Genomic DNA, 6,010 nt, shown 5'->3' with positions numbered 1-6,010 from the left:
ATTTTTTTAGATTATTATTATCTCTATTCCCTTGTCAAGTAAGACAGAACTGCACTAGAGCAATCCCATTAAAGGGGTTGTTCAGTTATAAGCTACTGATATTTTATCCCCAGGATAGGCCATTAATAGCAGATTAGGGGCTGTCCGCTGCTCGGGCCACCAATCGATCAGATGTTTGCTGGGACGGTGTACTCAGGCACTGAGCTGATTTCTGTAGAAAGTAAACAGCTCCATTCTCATTGCAGTGGCCAGGCTTGGTATCACAGGCCTTCCATTTCAATGGAAAATAGGCCTACAATACCAAGGCAGACATTGCATTGAGAATGGAACTGTCTGCTTTCTGTAAAAATTAGCACCACATCCAAATGCAGCAGTTCAGAGAACAACTGATTGGTGGGGGTCTTTAGTGGCAGGCACCCCCTGATCTGCTATTGATGGCTTATCCTAAGAATAGGCTATCAGTAGCTCATAACTGGAAAACCTCTTCAAATAGGGAGCATCTATTTGATATGCAGTAATTGGTGGCTGGCGGGTGGCAATTAAGAGAGAGAGAGGGTCCCATGTAAGCTCGTTGGAGCAGGACCCCACCCCTACTGTCTTTATCAACTGATTACTAGATGTAACTCATTTTGTATCTTTGTTTTTTGTATCCGCTCTCCCCGTTTTGTAAGCGCTGCAGAATATGTGGGCGCTATATAAATAAGTCATACACAGTACTGAAACCACATGTACGTGGGGTCACCGGCCAGCTTCACAGCCGAAATCCGACACACTCGTGTGAAGCCAGCCTTCGGCAGTTTACACTCAACCGAGAAAATCGCATAGGATTTGTGTGATGCAAGATGCATGAATATCGCACGAATATGAACCCCATTCTTTTGAATGAGTGAAAAAATCGTGGCATGTCCTATCTTTGGCGTTCCCTTGGAACACCTCACCCATTGTTTTCAATGGGATGGGAAAAAAATATCTTTTATGCTGGATCTGCCCCCGAGGCTTTGGTGCAGATGTGAGCATGCACTTAGCCATGGGATGTATGCCACTGTGGATACTTAGGATAGACTTTCTTTCACCTCTTAAGCACCAGACACTTTTTAGGGATTTTACCCATGTGATGGTTTTACTGCCAATATTCTTTTTCGCTTCAGCTACCAAAATTATTATTGCTTCTTTTTTTTCTATGACATAAAGGGCTACTTTTTAAAGGTCTTTTTTAACTGACTTTGTTTTCTCCATTTTTTAGTTTTAGGGCTTATTCAGACGTGCATATATCGGCCCTAGTTTTCACGCCCTAAGTGCACTAAGTTCCCACCACCTCTTCACTGTTTGCAATGGGAGGGGCGGGATGGGACTCAGTGCTCTGCTCCCGCCCTGGCCTGCCTCCTCCCCCTGCAGAGAGGGGCAGCGTATACCGGCCGGGCGATATACACACGTCAGAATAGGCCCATATTGTGGATAAAAAAAAAATATTTTTTTAAAATTTACAGTTGTATTTTTTTCAATTAGTATATTTACGCTAAAATAAAGTATGGGAACGGGTTTCTTATTTTGTTTAGAGCATTTTGATATACAATATGTATAGCTTGGGATTACAGGGCGCATATGGCGATGGTTTTGGTTGGCGGTGTAGTGGGTTGTTTTCTTTTTTATGTATACATTTTTATCTTATTCTTTCATTTTTTTTACTTATTTGTGTAACTATTTTTTTCCATCTATGTCCCCCATGACATCTTATAAGACCTTTGGCCGACATTCACTTTGTTTTTTCTTTTTATTTCACATTTTTCCGCTGTAACTGAGGCATTCATAAGCCCCAGTTACTGGGGAAAACATCCCCCTGTAGTGACATCAGTCACCAATAGAGCTGATCAGGGTCTGAAGAACTGTGCAGCTCTGCTCTAACAGGGGTCTCTAAGCGATCGCGTGATCGTCGGGTCGCTTAGTGGAACACTTCCACTTTTTAGCACATAGTGCTTATTGAGCACTATGTACCCAGGAAAGGAGAAGGCAGAAGTGGTTAAAAAAACTTCTCCCTTCTCCTCTGCTGTGACTAACAGCTGTGGACTGTACCGGCTGCTGCTTAATTGCAGGAGCAGAGAGGCTTTAATCTTGCGCCGTACATCTGCTATTGTTGGGAATTAAAGCCCAGCACAAAGTGCCGTATATTTACCATACTTGGTCCTTAAGGGGTTAAAGACTATGTAATTTATGAGACTAGATTGACCTGATGTTTGCTACGCAAAATGTTTTGGCAAACCTCCCTTTCCCCTCTCCCCCCATTTCTCTCTCCCTCATATATATATTACATATAATATATAATGTGTTTCCTTTATTCCCCCCTACTTCATACTGATCATATACTGCTCATAACCTTCCCCACTCCCCCCCCCCCCATTCTTTCTGTCCGTTTGGCCCCTTCTCCACCATCTACAGTTGCACAAATATTGTGATTCTTTCCCCACACCATCCATCATCTTTCCTTCCTATCCACATTCCATTATTATCGCTCCCCTCCACTTTGTTTCCAGCAACCGATTTCATTTCCGCTTCAGCGTATAATTCCCGCCGTACCACCCCTTATACACTCTGCCCAATGAGGCTTATCCTCTGACAGAGCTGATCACTCCACACGCCTACACAGGTTTGAATTTTTTGCCGGCCCCACGCCTTATTCCTCCTACCCAATCAGGCTTATTCCTGAACCAATCCCTCCACACGCCTGCTTCTAGCGGGATATTTGAAATAACTACTGCCCCTTCCTCCCGTAAGCTCCTGTCATGTAGGGGTTTTGAGTTAGCCCACCAGGATACACTGGGGTGGGAGCGGAGGCCACTGTGCCAGCCCTTACACAGGGGTCAGAGCAGTGGCTTCTGTCCCACCCCTGACACCTGCTGTATAAGACAAGACTACTAGTCCCAGCCATCCCACTACTCACCATTACCTCTTCCTCCAGCCCTGCTCCATCCTCCTTACTCCCCCCACCCCTCTCTTTCACCTGCCCGCGGCTGACAGCCTTCTTCCCCACCTCTTGCCGATCCCCCATGTGTCCGGTTATTATCTTTTTCTCTACATCCTTTCTGTAATTACGTCTCATTCATCCCTGGTCTTTCTTCAGACATCCTGTATTCTTCCCCAGCAGTGGGGAACGCACGTTCTTCAGTCCCCAACTGCTGTGGTTCGCTGAGGATTCCACTTCAAATGTTCGCCGTCCACGACTTGCTATGAACGTCATTTAGCAATGATTCACTCTTCATAGTGGCGTGCGCCCATAGATTTAACATTGCAACTTTGAGCTGCTCTCACAGGTCACTCGATGAATCACCCTCAAATTTTAGGATTTTACAGCAGTGGTGAGGATGTCACTAATCTAATGACACCAAAATCATCCACCTAGGTCTGGCAAAGGGGTCAAAGTGTATTATATGTTCCACTGGCGATAAATCTGGCGACCGGGCAGCCACAGAAGTGTAACTATGTTGCGGAGACATTCCTGTGTTAGCAAAATCTTCTGTATCTAAAGTATATTTTGGTATTTCTAATTATATTTTAAAAAAAGAATGGGGTGAAGTACTTCGCAGAAGTAAGACACATCAGACACAAATTGGTGTATTCAAGATAGTTCCCCTTTATTCTTTATCGCAACAGACTTTTATAATAGCAAACAGACAAGGGAGTGTCTGACATGCGCAGTAAGTGATTGCAACACTAAACCTTAAACATATAGGATTTGGCTTCTTCCTCTTGAAGATCTCATCCATCTCTAGGCAGAGTCTTATTCCAAGTTGCTTATTTCTTAACAATCAGCGGAGATCTTCATTAGTCTGGAAATAGCTTCTATGTCTCATGGCACTTGTGATCTGTCTCCGGCTTCATCTGTTATTATTATTCTGGGAAAAGTGTTTTCCTATTAAATGGGGAAGCTGTCTGTAGGAGAAAATCTCTGTGTAAGCAGAAGAACAGACATGGATCATTACAAGTCTTATAAAACATTCAGACAAAAATGGATGTTAGTATACAAAATGGCAGTAAACACAAAATCCATCATGATACATTCTCTGAGACCTTTAATAGGTGCATCCCAGCATTATCCTGCTGGAAAATGCCTCTTGGCAGCCCTGACATGAGAGACAACACATGTGGCTGCAGGATGTACCGAACATATCGCTGAGCTGTCATTGTCCCCTGTACCTCTACTAGGGGTGACCAACTGCCATATGCGATGGCCCCCCAGACATCTTACCTGCAGTGGGGGCAGTGTGCTGCTCCACAGTAAAGGCAGGATTTAGGGGCTCACCACTAGGTCTTCAGCCAGTAACATGGCTATTGTCAGTGCCCAAACTAAACCTGGATTTATAGCTAAAGACAACCTGGTTCCGCTCCGTAGCAGGCCAGTTTCGTAATTCATGACACCACTGCAAACAGAGGCGACAATGTGTGGGTGCCAAAGGCAGTATATGTAATGGGCGCCGTGAAACCAAGTGCCCATCAGCCAAGCGGCTGGAAACTGTTCCGACAGAGGGGCCTGTAGTGATAGTGCCACCTATCACTGGATGGCGAACAACGAAACGGTTGTAGCTTGTCGGACAATCCTCTTTACTAGTGGTCTTTTGAGGACCTCCCAAGCCCGGCCGATTTGTGCGTGCCCTCGCCCATCTCGACAGTTTTGTCAGATCGCCCCAGGTGTCTGGAATTCGTGAAAATGACCATCCAGCTTCTCGCGCATTTTCACGGCCGGCCGATATACGCTACGTTGGGAAAGCTAAAACTGGTGAACGGGCGCACAAATCAAGCGTCCCTTTTTCCTCCCTCCCTCCCAATGGCAGGCTTAGCTGTCCTCTCCTTCCCACTTGTTCTTTGCAATGGGAGGGGGCGGCACCCACATCCCACCCCTTGTCCACAGCCAGCAATGGGAAGAGGCAGGACTAGCAGGCACTTAGCTCCGCCCCCTCCCATTGCAGACAGCCAGCGGGGAGAAGAGGACAGGTGAGCCTGCACGGGGGGAAAAGAGCAGATGGAGCCCATGCAGCGGCCAAGATATTCCGACCCAAAAGATAGTTTCAGGACTATCTTTTAGGCCCAACGTAAAAAGGCCCGGCGCTATATTGGGCTGGCTGGGCGCTTTTAGGTCTCAAGAATATGACCATGTGATCTGATGTACTGGAATCCAATGCATTAGATCACAGCAGATAGAAGGCTAAGGCTTTATTCCCACAAGAGCATATACACTGCGTTTTCATGCCCAGGCGCATATACGGTACCCAGATGAACACACAGGCAAATATACAGCACGTAAATATGCCAGCAGTGCGAAAAATAGAACATATACTCGGTCGGTGCATATATGCTAAGCCAAAACATAGTTGTGGAACTATGTTTTGGCCAATATACGCGGGCCGATCCTATAGACTCCATTTTTGCAGCGTCGAACGCTGCGAAAAGCTTACAGGTGCCTCGATATAGGCACTGAACGGCGTCCTGAGGATTTTGGCAGAGCGAGGGTTTTCCGGGCTGTGGCGTATTTTTTCGCTAAAAACGACGCTTGCAGTCGTGTGAATGGACAAGAAAATGCTGGCCATGATCGCGGAAACCGCCTATTCAGGCGCTTAAATGGGGCAAGTGTAAAAATGCCGTTGCAGTATATGCGCTCATAGGAAAGAGCCCAAACTCTGTTAACTGGGCAAAATCTCTTTAATTGTGTCGTAGTCATCTAGTGGTTACCAAGCTCTACACAAGTGGGAAAAGAGATCACTACACACAAGGAGCCGCGGAGAACTTTTTTTTTTAATAGGACACGGGTGGAACCACTTTTAGGGCCTAGTCTAGTGTCAAGACCGGTCATCTAATCACATCCCAACTCTAATCATCTGCATATCTGCCTGAGATGTAACTGCACCAAAACGACAACTTGATTTTGTATTTTGACAAAGCGTATATGTTTAGTGTATTTATTAAATGTAATGGAAAAACAAACAATTTAGGCCGCCTGCAGACGGCCGGGTCGGATCCCGCT

Source organism: Eleutherodactylus coqui, chromosome 1 (genome assembly GCF_035609145.1).
Source record: "Eleutherodactylus coqui strain aEleCoq1 chromosome 1, aEleCoq1.hap1, whole genome shotgun sequence".
NCBI classification, from domain to species: domain Eukaryota; kingdom Metazoa; phylum Chordata; class Amphibia; order Anura; family Eleutherodactylidae; genus Eleutherodactylus; species Eleutherodactylus coqui.
The sequence above is the reverse complement of the archived record's forward strand: the minus strand, read 5'-3'. Positions refer to the sequence as shown.